Raw genomic sequence first — 15,482 nt, 5'->3', positions numbered from 1 at the left:
GATGCGCACCATTGTGTTGATGTTGGAGCGAGGTGATGGGTAGTGGTCCCAACTACTACAGGAGAAGGTTGGGAGTTTGTTTTGCGAACATAGCATTATTAGCAGCAGGTTATAGCATCCAACTCCACATCGGTAGGGTTTTCCAGATTTCAGGGATAATTGTATCACATTAAAGTCAACGTTTGGTGCGATATAGCAAACTTGTATATGCCTTAAAGAAATACATTATTGCCTAGATAAGAGCATTAGGAAAGTTGATTGAAATGGTTTGAGCATAGAAATTAACGACTGGGAAATTAAATTCTTTTAACTAAAAACTGCTAAAGAAACATAATTTCATACCATCTTCCTCTGTTCATCAATTGTGCGCCTGCCTTTTATGCCTCTGTTTGAAAGAGCTGGAGGAGCATATCGGTTGCCTGTCGCCCGATAAGCGGCTTTTAAGCTAATGAAATCACGAAATTGAGTTGAAATGCGTGCCATCTTCTCGAAGCACGGCCCCTATAGTACAAACACACACACACACACACACACACACACACACACACACACACACACACACACACACACACACACACACACACACACACACACACACACACACACACACACACACACACACACACACACACACACACACACACACACACACACACACACACACACACACACACACACACACACACACACACACACACACACACACACACACACACACACACACACACACACACACACACACACACACACACACACACACACACACACACACACACACACTGTTACAGCAAGCAGCCAATACACGGATCAGGAGAACCGAGTGGCCACCGAGGAGTGCGCACCACATAGATTAAGGTATAATGCCTCTTCCATTTACCCTCCAGACAGCGGGCGCTGCTTCTGCTCCTGCAGTTATATCTTCCCATCCCGCCATCGCACGAGCAGCGCGGTGGTGATAGGTGCTGCTGCTGAAAAAAGGCTCCGAAATAGGCTCCGTGTGCGCAGGTCAATGTGAAGAGGGACCAGCAGCAACAGCAAAAGAGCGCATCATCATTCCGCCGTTTCTCGCTAGGCTCCAGCAGCAGCAGAGCAGCACAACAACAAAAAAAAAATAGAGGGGGGGGGGCTGTTTTTTTCGCAACGGCCTTCCACCGGGTGTGCAGCTCGCTGTGTATGTGTTTGCGAGGGGAGTGAGAGGGTGCTAGAAGCAACTCTGAAAAGAACAGGCCTTGCACACAAAGCATCACCATCAAGCACAGAAGTTTGGATCGATAACACAGTCACCATCCACAGCCATCCCTTGGCAGTAGCCGAAGAGAATAGAGAAGGAGCGAGGTAGAGAAAGAGAGAGACAGAGCGATAGAAAAATCGCTAGAAAGAGCGCGCCCAAGCAGAGCTCCGCCAAAACGAAGATGCAAAGGAAACAACAAAGGGAATGGCAAACGAAAAGGAACGCAAAAAAACACACAAATTTGATCATTCTTTTTCCCAAAGAGCATACACACACGTACACACAAACATTTAAAAAAAACACAGGAAATGAAACACATTAAATCATTGGAATGGATTGCGCAGGGTTTTCCAATAAGCATAACGCAAGGAGGGAGATGCTCTTTGCGCATCGTCCGCCATCATCATCTCTGGGCCTGGCGGCCATCTTTTTTGTTGTCTCATCTCGCTTCGGCACCCCTCGCCGAAACTAGAGACGATCCTGACGATTGGCTGAGATTGGTGCGCTCGAAGAAAGCCAATCACAGTCGCTCATTGCTGCTGGTGCTGCTGTTGCTGCTGGTGTCATCACACATGCTTTACACTTTATCGATTGTGAATAACAGGGTGGTCGGGACAGCAGGATTGGGGTGTAATGCAAGGCGCACAACCCATCCCACACCCGGGAGGAAAAGAGAATATGTAGCTTCATCTTTTCAACTCTCACCGGATCGTTCTCGTGTGTACAAAAAGCTGGTGGGTGTACACACACACACACACACACACACACACACACACACACACGTGTTACGTCCTCGGGTTGTGTGCGGGATAGAAGCAACTAAAATCGATCGGCAACTCCTAGGTGGCCTGTCGGATGATATTCTCTTGCACCTCTCTCTTTCTCTCTCTCTCTCTCTCTCTCTCTCTCTCTCTCTCTTTCTCTATATATTTCTCTTTCTCTGTCACAATCTCTCTCTTTCTCTCTCTCTCTTCTAGAGCATATACAACATGCAAGGGGAGCGCACATTTCAGCCTCTTTTGTATGGCTTTCAGTTCCCATCTGGGAGACACACACACACAAAGACACACACACACACAGAGGGATGCACAGAGACCGCAGAGCAAATTGGAAGAGGGAAGCCGTACCAACTGCGTCCTGATTTGCCCTGGCTGGGTTGAAATAAAAACCACCCACGTGCGGAGGGAAGTTGAAACCAAAATGGCGAATGAGTAGTTTGTTTCTGTTCTGTCCTAAAATAGTCTGCCCAGCTTGGCATGGTTTATGAGTGAACTATTCCTCCAATACCTGACTACCGAAGATGACACAGGCGTCCTCCAGGAGGGGAAGGGGGGGGGGACTGATGGGTTTCGTCGCGCATTAGCACATATCCAGCAGCCGTTAAATGACACCCGCTGCCTCCTCCCTACTTCTGTCTGCAACACCTTCCCTTGATATGGAAATCACCCACCTAACACACAAAATGCGTCAAAAGCATTATCACATCAACATCGTCGCCTCCACGGCCCAGCCCACACCAGCCGGAGAAGAGCTGGAGGTGCTGGCAGGGTAACGATGCGCGAAATGATGAACCCCCTTCCCCGTAAAAGAAAAGAAATAAGGGAGGCAATGTGGAAAGTAAGAGGATTTGTGCGGATGTGTTATCCCCGTGCGGTGGAAAACGGGAGGGGGCGCGAGGTGGAAGTCGCTCCTCCATTGTCATCAGCACGAACAAACCGCGGGAGTGAGTACTCGCAGGCCAAGCAACACACACATGATGATGACAGCACGTTTCGGTACTAACGTTACCGTCATTTGATTCTGCTGTTACTTTTTTGTTCGTTGTGTGTCTTTGCTTTGTCATCAGTACGTCCCCCCACACACATACCGACCACTTATACAGAACAAAAGTTATATGGACACATGTGGAAACATTGTGGATGATACATTAGGTCATCATGAAAATCTCCTTTCAAGCAATCTTAGCAATATGGAGTTATTGGAGCAGTCCATTGTCTAGAACCTGCTGCTAATCTTGCTTACACGAGTTTCTCAAATGTCTGCTGTCGTGGGACATCTGTCCCGAAAATATCTACACTCTCCCAAGGTTCACACTCATTGATTCCATCCCGACATTTTTATTATCTTAAGTGAAGATACTCCATTTTGGAACATTTCATCATTCACTATTGTCCGACTTTGTGTGTCCGATATTGGCGAATTGACTAACAGAAAAAAGGAATATATAAAATGTTGCACCTGTCCCATTTGTTGTGTGTGACGATGCTTAACGCCCGTACGGCGTCGTCTTCCAGCGTGCCACTATTGTTCATCGCTTACGGCCACCATCATAAACCGGGGTTGCAAAGCAGCCCGGAGGACGGATGACAGGTGTGTGAGTCTGTGCGCGTGTACACACACTCACGTCCCTGAGTTTTGATGCACTCTTGAGCTCCCCAAAAATGCGCCAGAACAAGAATTCTTCATATCGAAACGTGAATTAATTCGTTCAATAGGTTCCTCACGAAAGTGATGAAGTTACTCTTGCTGCACAACAGACTCACACACGCGCACACATACTGAAGAGGCGGGAAAACCTTCATCTTCTGGTGGAACCAGTACAACAAATTGGAGGGAACAATCATCTTCCCTTGCTGAAGAAACAGCAGCAGCTGAACCTGAACGGAGCCCTCAAAAGAGCTAGAATGACGCCACACACACCGTAAGGAGAGAAGCATAAAATTTTAACGAACAAAGAAGATGGGCAGAGCGAAATTGATGTAGCTTCAGCGAACCCAGCCTACCTAGCAGCAGATCAATTCGCTTTACCCGTTGCCTCCCCATGCCTGCGCAACACGCACCTGTAACCTTCCATCTCCACTGAAGAGCTGCCGAGGTGAACTCCTTGAGGCCTGGAAGATTCCCCAACCTCTTGCATTGCGTTAATTTCCCGAACCAAAGTCAGCAGCCAACCGTGTCGCCTCTTCTTTTCTTCTACACTGTTTTTTCTTAACATTTTCGTCTCCTCCTTTCCTGGGCACAGCGGAATGAAAGATCAGAAGAATCGCTCCAAACGATCTTCCCGGTGTGTCTCAGCGTGTTGTTTTTGCGCGCGTCCCTCCTCCCCTCTAAGCGCAACGGAGCAATCAGCAACGAGATTATTGTCTGATCTCCAGAAAGCAATGATTACACACCGATGCGTCTCTCAGTGCTGCGTCTCCTCTATTCAGCGCAGCCATCTTGAAACTGGCTACAATCACATTCACATCCCGTCTACATCTGCAAGAATACTGGTGTCTTCATGCCATGTCTTGCCAATTGCTTCTTCCTCGCTGTTCTTCTCAATCAACAAAGAAAACATCTATATCATGATCCAAGAAAGGGTGGAAGAACGAAGCAACCTTCATCTCTTGTACACTTTGTACACCAGCAACGGATACTATCCTGATCATTGTTTGGGACGCGCATCAACATCATCATCGTCGTCTCTGTGTGTATGATTCTCGAAAGCTTGCCCGAGATGAACACAACAGAGGGAAAGAGAGAAACCATGTATGTGTGTAAGTTTGTGTGATGTGATCAAAAACTTCTTCTCGCGATTCCCATCCCAAACCCTCTTCCAAGGGTAGAGAGCGCGTGCGCACGCGCAAAGGCACCTACCGAGACCGAGAGCCCCACCACGTGAAGAATACGCAAACGGGAAACTCAGTCAACCGAAGAGGCTGCTGCTGCTGCTGTCTCTTATGGACGCCATCTTCCTGTGAAAGGAGAAGAAAAGCCTAACCGAAAACCACGGGACACATCAAGTTACTAGCAGTAGAGTCCGTAAGTGCTACACGGAGGGAAGAGAAAGGGAAAAGGGAGCTCTCGACAAGACCGCCGACGAACGCGCAGTGAGCCTAACAAGCATGTGCCCGAACGGCAAATCGATCCAAAATTTACCAACCTTTGTGAGCAAGACGAGAATCGGAAAACGAGATCCGTAGTAAAACTAATGGTAGGTGTGTACGTGATGAGAATCCCGGAAAGGAAGGAAAAAAATAAATAAAAGCAGACCACTATTGTTAAGAGAATCAGATCATCGACCTCTTGAAATGGTAAGTGTATTTGTCAAAACATGTAATGTTTTCTTTTTTACAACAAAACATGTCAAATTTTATTAAAATGTTGCATTTTTTCGTATTTCAAGGCCATTTCCATGCCCTGCCCTTAACGCAAAATCTTACGTTGCTTCTTTCTTTTCGCTTTTCATCCCATTCTCCTTTTTCTTTTTCTCACAAAAATTTCATTTTCATTCGCACAATTATTTTCATTTTCATCTAGTCTTTTCCCCCGCTCCCTCCAGGACAGCACTTGCAGTTTCAGTTTCATTCTCGCTTTTCCACACCAATTTCCTCTGTGGAATGTGGAAAATGTGCATCAGCATTTCCCTTGGCGTATACGCGGCTGAGACAGTGCGCGCTGCTGGTTTGTTTTCCACCTGAATGCCCATTTACAGCGCATTTTACAGCAAAACAAAGCGAAAGGGTGGCTCGATAGAGCTCCATGGCCCCACAAAGGAACGATGGAGAGAGAGAGAGAGAGAAAGAGAGAGAGAGAGAGAGAGAGAGAGAGAGAAAGAGTGGGAGAGGGATAAGGCTTTGGCAGTAATGCAAAAGCCATAATACGCCAACATCATCCCCACCGCGGCGGACAGCAACACTGAGCACCCTCAATTTCACTCGTACGTTCGTCGCTTGCTTACCATCATCATTCACTTAACCGTTCAGTACGCGCAAGCTTCTTTTGAAAACTACCACATGAAAGCATCCTTGCCTCCCACAGCCCCGCCTCGTCCAATCCTCTCCTAGCGAACAAGATTCCCGACACAAACAGGCTTCCCAAGAGAGCGCGCAGCCCTTTTTTCGCTCGGGGAAGAAGTTGATGGCACTGCGCGAAACCACTGAACCATGGCCCCCCTTTTCTTTGGGGTACGGGATGAAGAAGAGATGTTCTGTTCTGTCTCTCCGTATCTTGCCGAACAGGCAAGAGGAAATGGGATGCAGGTGATCGAGCAGACACGATAAACTGGAGACCCAATGAGCAGATGGCCACAGAGAACGCGGCTACCATCATCAAAACCATTGTGTGTGCGTGTTTTTTTTTTATTGCAACCGTTTTTAAGTTTCTTTTTTGTATTCTCTGGTAGAATTTCGAAGCCACAAAATTCAACGTAAGATGGTGAGAGATCAGAGCGTCATTTAGCAAGCGTGTAGAGGAGCACTGTAGATTTTGTAGCTTGGAGCACGTTATTCGAATTGACCGAACTGCCTAACCTTTATTTTCCATTTTCAGACAGGCTTTTTCTGAATCGATCTAGTACCTGCAGGCACATATCTTTGCTCCGTTTTTGCACATGGAACATATGGAAAAGGGCACAGGAAAAACGCAATGTTCGAAACGACACATTCAGCGAGGGTCGCGCCCAGCGTCTTCTCGTTCAGAGGACGTCCCATCTCCACGCTGGGGAGAACAGCAAAATAAAATAAATTTCCTTCATTATTATTAATCACCCGCTTTACGCATCGCGGGAGCAGCCGTTGTGCCGAACGGAGCACAACACTTACAGACACACTCACATACAAAGGGGGTTCGGGCTTGCTTTGTCAGTTAGGCTTTTCTCGCTGGTTCGTTAACGGCAGCTACCCTCAACGATACGAGAAGATACATCTCAAGGTGAGCCGAACAGGAAACACATCTCTTGGGTAGATGCCCGGGCATGAAGCTAGAGATACAGCGAAGAGCCGAGAAGGCCCCAGATGTATTCGCCGACTGGTATGCCGTACATGCACACGCATACCAATGAATAACAAGAAGGTAATGTTCGGATAGCTCCCCCCACCCATCAAGCTTTGCCAGTTGTTTGGCAAAAAAATAACTAAGCGCAGTTTTTCTGGAGACGCTTTTAAGAAACAATTCAATTTTGCATAACGGGCGAATTGTTAATTTCTAAGGTTCGTTTCTCCTAAAGGATGGCGACCATCAGTTAAGTAGTTGAGGAAAAAGTCCACTCTCGCAAAATTAAGAAAAAAATAAACAAGATATCCACCAAAATTAACCCATTTGCTTCCGATTCAATGTTCCTTACATCCTCGGAGCAAAAATAACTGTGAGTAAGTCGAACGTAGTACAAGCACTTTGAAATACATATTTTAAGCTCGTGAGCTTAATGTGAATGAAGAAACGTGACCGAATGTGATGTGTATTTGTACTGTACCCTACCATCGTCTTTCCGCAATCCGAAAGCATAATGGAGAATAGGGCTACTTGGACACAACATAACCCCGCGGTTCGTATGTTAAATTATTTGCAGAGTGATTCTGGAAACACAGGCAATGAGGCAAACTCGTCAAGAGCACGATGGATGAGTTTATCCATTAAATTCATTTTGCCACACAGCGAGAGCACCTCCCTATACCTCCTCCCTACCCAACAAGACGAGCAGGAGAATAGGGCCGTCGCGGATGTAACGCGAGATCCGCGCGCGCAATACGGATTGTCTTCCCTTACTCCGGGAATATGGCCAAACTCCCGGAAATCAATTGGTAAGCTTTCAACACGCCCCAACGCCCCGCACACACTATGTGCATGTGTGTGAAGAGGAGAAAATGGATCTTAGTATGCAGAGACACATAAAACGACTAGACTTCAGACATTACCGAGGCCTTGCTGTATTGGGCAGTGCAATGGAGCAGCCACGAGTGCCTGTGTCGCGGGGCACTTTTCGATTTGTTTTATCGTTTTCGCGCCTTTCGGAGGTAGGGTAGGATGGAACCTGGCTTAAAAGATCTTCCACCCTTTCCCCATCCTGCAAATACTGTCTGTTACGGCGGTGGGAATGACATGACGAGCGACACACTAACGCGCTGTATCGCAGAGGTGTGCAAATCGAGACAAATCAACGATCGCGCCGTTTTGTTCACAGCGGCCATTGCCGTACCTGTTTGGGTCGTGTATTGGAGGTGAGATGGAACTGAGAAAAAAGGATGAACTAAAGCGAGAAGACCATCCATCAAGGCATGCATACAAAAAGGAAAACGTAAGACGGACAAAAAGACAACGTGCGAGCCGTGGTCCGAGGGGTTGACGTACGCGCGAAATCAGAAGCCACAGAATGCTTCTATTCTGGCCCCGACATACATATCTCCAATGTGGTCGATCCACATCACCATCATTCCGAGGATCTCAGAACAGACTCTTGAGGGTGTGTCACGAATCGGCTGGAGAATAATTATCAATCTTTGGTGAGTTCCAGCGTGATTAAGGGAGGAAAAACATTCAACGCGCAATAAAAATGCAAGAGCGTGTCCAATACAAATTGAAGAGGGCAAAAACGAGAAAAATCAAGGGATGAGCCACGGAGCCAAAGGTACATAGGGGAGCAAATATTAGCCTCTGCAGTGATGATTCAAAACTTATGAACACATTTAGCATTCATTAGTATACGTATAGCTTTTACAGTTGAACTATCTACAAAATATAAATATAGAAAAACAATATACATGCTAGCAAGCTACTAGAGAGTAAAAAAAATTTTGACAGCTGTCAGCAGACAGCCCAACCACATAGCGTACCGGGAGAAAGCATGTAATTGTTACCATTGTCTGTAATGCCAACTGCCCTGGATGTGCTGACAGCTGTCAAAACGATTCCCCAAGCAATCAGTATAACTTTTCCCCCGGAGTACACCATACGCATTTTCAAAGAGGACGCCCGTAGAAGTGTACTGGAAATTCATTGCCGGTTTGCTTTTGCCTTTACCTGAGGATCGATGAACGATCGATTTGGACAACCCCTCCGTCCATTTCTGCCACCATCATCATCTTCATCATCATCATCATCTTCATCGCCATCTTCCTCCAGTCATTGATTACGTACGAAACACCGGTCAGTAATTGCGGTCGCATCTCCCATTTCGCATTCGAGAGAAGTGGGCATACCGCCCAATCCCTTCCACCTTTCATCCCCACTTCTGTCCGACAGCAAGATGTCGAAGGAGAAACCAGCGTTCGGTAACACCAGACGGTGAGCTGTAAGCGGTAGGGTGATAGGGAGAGGGGCGAATGGAACAGTGGAAAATAAATGTCACGCAAAGTTGTCAATCGTGAAGAACGTGACCGTCCGGTACATGAATTGCTGGCTTCCCTCGCGTACACACAGATGCTTCGATTTCCAATACACGAACGGCAGCTTCGTTCGCTTTGCTTGGAAAGAGGGGGGACTGGATCGCTTTAAACTGTATACCCCACTGACTTCCTCTACTGAGCAATGCTTCCCTTTCACTGCGCGCAACAGCAGCAGCAGCAGCAGTGGCCATTTCTATCCCGCTGCACAGGCCGCTGATTAAGCGCTATTTAGCGGTTCCTGGCGAGATCATGCCGCTCCATCTCGCTCGCGCATGCGCACCATAATTGCATGCGTGGAACGTACACTATTGAAAACCACTACCGGTAATCCTTCGCTTGGGTTTAATTCGCCCACCTTCGCTGCAAAACGCAATGGAGAAGCTATTACGCTGGCACAATCATTGAAGATAGAGAGAGATATATAAGTAGAAAGAGATAGTGAGAGAGAGAGAGAGAGAGAGAGAGAGAGAGAGAGAGAGAGAGAGAGAGCGATACGAGTAGTGGGGATAGAGATGACACCTTGATTATGCCATTTGCTGCTGCGGTTTTGTTCGATTCGCCTGCCGTGTGTCGTGACGCACTGGCAATGAATGATCAATGAAATTGGTGGTCGCTGCTAGAGAAATCTAGACAGTGCGTCCACACTCCCAACCCTTCCCGCAGTGAGCCTCGTTCGATCGAGCTACGCTTCAATCATTAAACGACTTCAAATGTTCCAAGAAAACAAAAACAGAAACACACTGAAGCCAAAAACCAAGGCTACATCGCATCCAGCTGCAATCGTATCCCCCACGGCATCGGTGACGTTATTTTCCAGGAAGCAAGGCGAGATTTGCGTCGTCATCGAAATATCGATCTACGTGCTCGCCCAGATACCAAGAGAAGGAAAACTCCGCCGAGAGGACGTGTTACAATTTTAGCATCGCCTTATCTTGGAGGATTTTCTCTTAGAAAACCTGCACTTACATGTTTAACAATCCTTTTAACATAACTTTACTGCGATAAACAATGTATAGTGAGTAGAGTAGCATGCCTCACAGGTATAACTAATCCCTGATGTACTTCTCAAACACATGCCGTAGTAATTTAACAATAAAACCAACCTTATTGTTTGCATGATCGAACGGAAGGTTTCTAAGCGCCACTGTAAGGCGTAACTAGTTATAACGTTGCTGAACCAGTCAAATGGAGAGCCAATTGCGTAGATTGTGAAGCAAACCAGAAGCTCAATCACATTGCTTTCATGATCCCTGATATCCTGACGCGAGTAAAAGGGACCGACAGAGATACAATTCACACCACATCCAATGCTGGGAGAGATGAAAAGGGAATTCGAAGAGCGAAAGACAATAGCCCCCCCAGGAGATTGGACAATGAAAAGGTACGCTATGCGGTAAGATGAGAAGGAAGATTTCGACTCCTCCATAGGTCGAAGCTCTACGATGACAAAGCTCTTCTCTCGCCACACTAACACAGACGACGGCAGGCTACAGAAGGAGGACGACATCGGGGACATTCTGCGCATATTCCGCAAAACAAAGAGCACATCCCCACACACACCGGGATCATTCGAGGCTAGGCACGAGATCCAAGGGAAGAAGCAAGGCAGTAAGCGAAAGCAGATAGGCCAATGTCCATACAAGGCAAAACAAAGTCTAACAACTCTCACGGGTCGCTCTCACCCAGGAGCGCAAAGTCGAGCTCCAAGTAGCAAAACAGTGTTGACAAATCAAACCAACACAAGAAAAAAAAACATATCAAACCGCGTTCAAAATCCACGCATTTATCTCAGCCCGGCTTATCAATTGCCTGCAATCTCTTCAGCCTCGAAAATTCTTTAAACCAACCTCCATACACTGCCCCCTCCCCATCCCAGTTGATGAGGAATGTGATGCACACGGATGAGGCAAGGGAAGGTGGAAGCCCTTGTTGATAACATCTTGATAGCAGCCCGCAGCAAGAGTGCGCCCGTAATCGACAAGATGGAGAACTATTCTCCAGCACGGGAGAGAGCTTATCGATCGCTGAAACCGCGACATCCCCACTAAGCTTTGCCTGACCGCTCACGATTCCCAGTGTAGCCTAACCCTAGCTTCCTGTTTTCCTTTAAAAAAATGGGACGGAATTATCATACCACATCCAAATGCAAATTCCGATGGAATATTCTGCAACATCGACTTTTTTCTTACAATACATAATTCTGCACCTACCTCTTATCTAAGCAACGCCGCACACATCAGCCACTTTCTTCCAGAACTCAATCTCACACCACACACTCATAAACAAGCACGCACACATTTACACTTTCAGCAGGACCTCAGGAAAGAACCGCTGCTAGTCTCTTGATCTGTACGCCTTTACGGGGGCGTTTGTTTTTCGTGTTCAGTTTGATTGAAGGTTGCCCTTTCCAACGATCGCAATACTTTGCACCCCACTGCCTGCGGTAGACACTCGTAAAGTTGAATTCCGCCGCCGCACACCGGACGACTCCGGCTTCGCCAGGCGCAGAGCGGTGCCGTGCTTTCCGTACCGGCCACCAGGTGACGCTGTCTCGGGCGGAGTAGCTTCAACGTTTGGTTGCCCGAATAACGGGCAAAAAGGGGGTTTTAAAACCCTCCTAATAATCACAAGCACTTCGGGCACTCACAGATGTGCACTAAATTAGGTCGAGTTTTTTTTTCCTCTGTACCCTTTCCTCTGTACACAACACACTGTACACAATATTTTGCTATTTCCGTTGGAGGATTTTTTTTTAACCAGTCTAAATTACTGTACACACAAGTAGTTGATTTTGATCACCGTATATCCTAGAAATTTGAGAAAAAATAAAAATAAATACACTTATTGCAAACTGTTCGGTGCTGTGTTCCACCAAAAACTGTTTGGCTAAATCTTAATTGTCCTCGCGCGTGTGCGGTACTGCGGCCGTGAATGTTCGGAAACTGTCCCCGCTCGCTGGGAACTTCCAGATTTTGCTTAAGATGTTCTTCTATTCTTTGTCACTACGATGACGTGCGCTAAACCGACCTCACTGGAAGTTCACTGCAGCACTAATGGTCGAGCGCACTCGAGACGACACGCCGGGGCCCAGTCGTCTTGTTATGATCAACGCTTTTCACTTGTGATGACCGGCTGTGCGATCTGTACACGATTGCGCTTCGACAGCGCTACTTGCGATGCACTCTCATGTATACTCACACACGTGTACCTGGGAGGCTAAATCATGTTGAGTCTAGTTTGCATGTTTCTTTGTTTTTGTCGCCGCGTGCCACAATTTTCACCACCGCAATAATAGTGTCCATTCGCTGCGATTCACATCGACTAACACTTGCGCTGTACCGGGAGTAGCATGATGACTCAATAAATCGCTTCTGCACACAATCTAATAAATTCGAAGACCAGCTCCATCAGCGATGTTCTTTGCAATTGAAAACAATTCCACACGAAGATGTCCCAAAGCACGGTTGATTGCAGATAAGACACACACACATTGGATGGAGATTTTTTTTTGCAAAAGATCGATTCTAGCAAACCGGGTTGACAAAATGCAGCGATCACATCACGCAAGATCCCCCCACCCCTCCCCCCCCACGCCACCCACGCACTCTATAATCTTTTGGTGAATTTTCCTGGAAATATCGGTCTAGATGTTTTGGGGTCGCCCCTTCGCTCGATTCCATCCATCCTACTTGTTTGCAGTGGATGGTGAGTAGAGCACACCCAGGTTGATTGGCAGTTGTTTGTTGAGTGTGCGGAAATTGAGCAGCGTGATCCTTTGTGGATGGTCGCAAACAGGTGTAAATATATTCGTGGAAAAATTAGCTACCACTGAGGCACCACACGCAGCCACAGGTTCTGGACCGGCTGGGCGAAACACTACGAAGAAACACTACGGTTCAAAACGAATCTGTGAATCGAACGAACTTGTCAACATAGCGTGCAAAAATCACACTACGTATTTTGAAGATATAAGTGTACTTTTATTGTTTTTTTTTTTTTAATAATTTATTTGCAACACCCACCCACAAAAACACATATAGACACACACACACACACTTTGGCTTCTTTTCTTACATTGCGAGATACACTTTCGCCAAGGACATCACACAACACACACACACGGTACACGATCGCAATGTTGCACGGAGTTAGTGTTTATGCACCAGATCGTTGCCGCATGCTGCCTCGACGACTGACTTCGCAGTTATGATGAACCCGCGGTACAGCCGCATCGTCTGAAGCCGCACACCGATTCTTTCTCTCGCCGTGCGCGCCCGGAGAGAATGAATCTTCCAGTGCTCGCTCACTCCCATTGACGCTCTTTCGAGCTGGGGCGATGCGTGCCTGCGCACACTCGCAGGACCCAGCAGCTGTGCCATCTCGCTTCGACAGAAATAATACGCTGCGCGTAGCAGATCGCACGGGGGTAGCATGCAAGAGCGAAAGAGACTGCGGGCTCTCGGCCGCTCGCTCTCGCAAACGCAAACTTGGGCCTACGGGACGGGTGATTCACCCGTGCGCTTGCAGCTCTCGTTCATTTCACTCGCACACAAATGAACGCACACAGAGGGGCAGCACAAGGATGCAAAAGGGCCGTAAAAGGGCGCAAAGTTTTGGGCCCGCAGAAACCACACACACACACCTCGGGGATGGTTCTCGCTAGCGCCTTTAGCGCCATTTAAATGGTCACACCGAAACCGGTGGGTAATCGATCGAGAGGAAGGAAAAGGGCACAGCCAACGTAAGATGTGCAAGGCGACAGGCAGCGTATCCTTCAGGCCTTGCGGGCGATGGCGGGAGTGCGTACCTGGGTCAAGGTGACGGACAAAAATGTGTCCGAAGATGCTGACTGCCGTCTCGACACGACCGAATCTAATACGTCTGAGGGCAATCGAAGCGCGCCACAATTGACACGATTGGCTGCCGTCTTTGGCTTGCAGGGAAATGAGCATTTACCGCACTTCCAGACACATTAGCCTGCCTGCTAAGACACCTCTGGAACGGCTGTGTTTGCTTTGGGATGATGCAAGCTCAACTGTATTCGGCGAACTTGCTGTGCCCAGGCAATGGAGGTAGCGGAATTTGGGGCAAGTGTGCCATACGGGGCAAGAGTGCCACCTAGCATTTTTCCTTAAAAACTTTAGTTTAATGATCAATTGTGTATACAGTTGGTTCTTTTCCAATGACTAGGTATACTGAGCCGAATTTCATATAGACTAATCGAAAGTTCCCATTGTTTTGAACTGATTTATGTTGAGTTTCAAAATTGAGCAGAATATTATAATTTTTTAATCCAACCAAATAAGCTCTCAAAAATCATGCGAACAATCAACCGAGAAAATATTTACACCACCGTATAGCTGAGAAAACGTGAAATTTTTTGTGGGGTTAGTTGAAAAAAACTTTCTTTTTGTCACTGAAAAATTCAATTTCAAAAAAGTTACAACTTTTGGGGCAAGTGTGCCATCTCTGTTTGGGGCAAGTGTGCCACCATCTTTCATAGGCGAGAGCTGTCAAAAATGTAAACATTGTTGTAGCGTGCTGCGGAATGGTGCGCTATTGTGAGCGGATTCCACGCCAGAAAAACAGAACAGTAAAAATACCATATTGTGGTACAGTTGGTGGTCAAAAAGGGTTCATTGTTGACTAAATACATGTAGGAATACTTACACTTGTGGTACAAACGTAATAATTTCCAATTATCTAAGAAATACGGTTATTTTAACCAGGTCGGCCGTCTTGCCCCATACGAGTGGCACTCTTGCCCCATAGCCCAAAAAACAACGTCTTTTTGGACCCTTTTTAAAACGCTTCAAAAACAATTTTGTTTGCACGTTTTTCAAGCGAAACTCATTTATAAGTGAGGAAATAGATGTAAAATGGTTATGAGATTGAAATCGGCTTTCGAAAAACACGTTTTAGTGAGTTATAACTTGAAATGCTTAAGGTGGCACACTTGCCCCAAGTTCCGCTACGCATCCAAATACAAGATTGGCAATAATCAACCTTGGCTCTTTACGTTTAACCGGCGGCCCTTTCGAACTAAGGAAAAGGGGTTTTGTAAGTAACGGCTGGACAAAAGCTGACCGGTCAATACTTTAGCATAA

The 15,482-nt window shown here is 46.9% G+C and overlaps 1 protein-coding gene across 4 annotated transcripts in view; it reads right to left on the bottom strand.

Moving 5' to 3' along the window:
* The window catches only part of LOC1270481 (uncharacterized), a 36,188-nt gene extending 22,557 nt beyond the window's left edge, over positions 1-13,631 (bottom strand). For 2 of the 4 annotated variants that reach the window (XM_061643730.1, XM_061643693.1), the window contains exons 1-2: positions 13,450-13,631; positions 11,586-12,182 (exon numbers count right to left, since the gene is read on the bottom strand). The gene's annotated coding sequence lies outside the window, so the exon portion shown is untranslated. Of the gene's footprint in view, positions 1-11,585; positions 12,183-13,397 lie in introns of all 4 variants that reach the window. The other 2 variants (XM_061643694.1, XM_061643702.1) reach the window with 2 other exon arrangements.
* Between the last annotated feature and the right edge of the window lie 1,851 nt (positions 13,632-15,482).

This window comes from Anopheles gambiae, chromosome X, assembly GCF_943734735.2.
Source record: "Anopheles gambiae chromosome X, idAnoGambNW_F1_1, whole genome shotgun sequence".
Lineage (NCBI taxonomy): Eukaryota > Metazoa > Arthropoda > Insecta > Diptera > Culicidae > Anopheles > Anopheles gambiae.
Note: the sequence above shows the minus strand (reverse complement) of the source record. Positions and strands in the feature narration are given on the sequence as shown.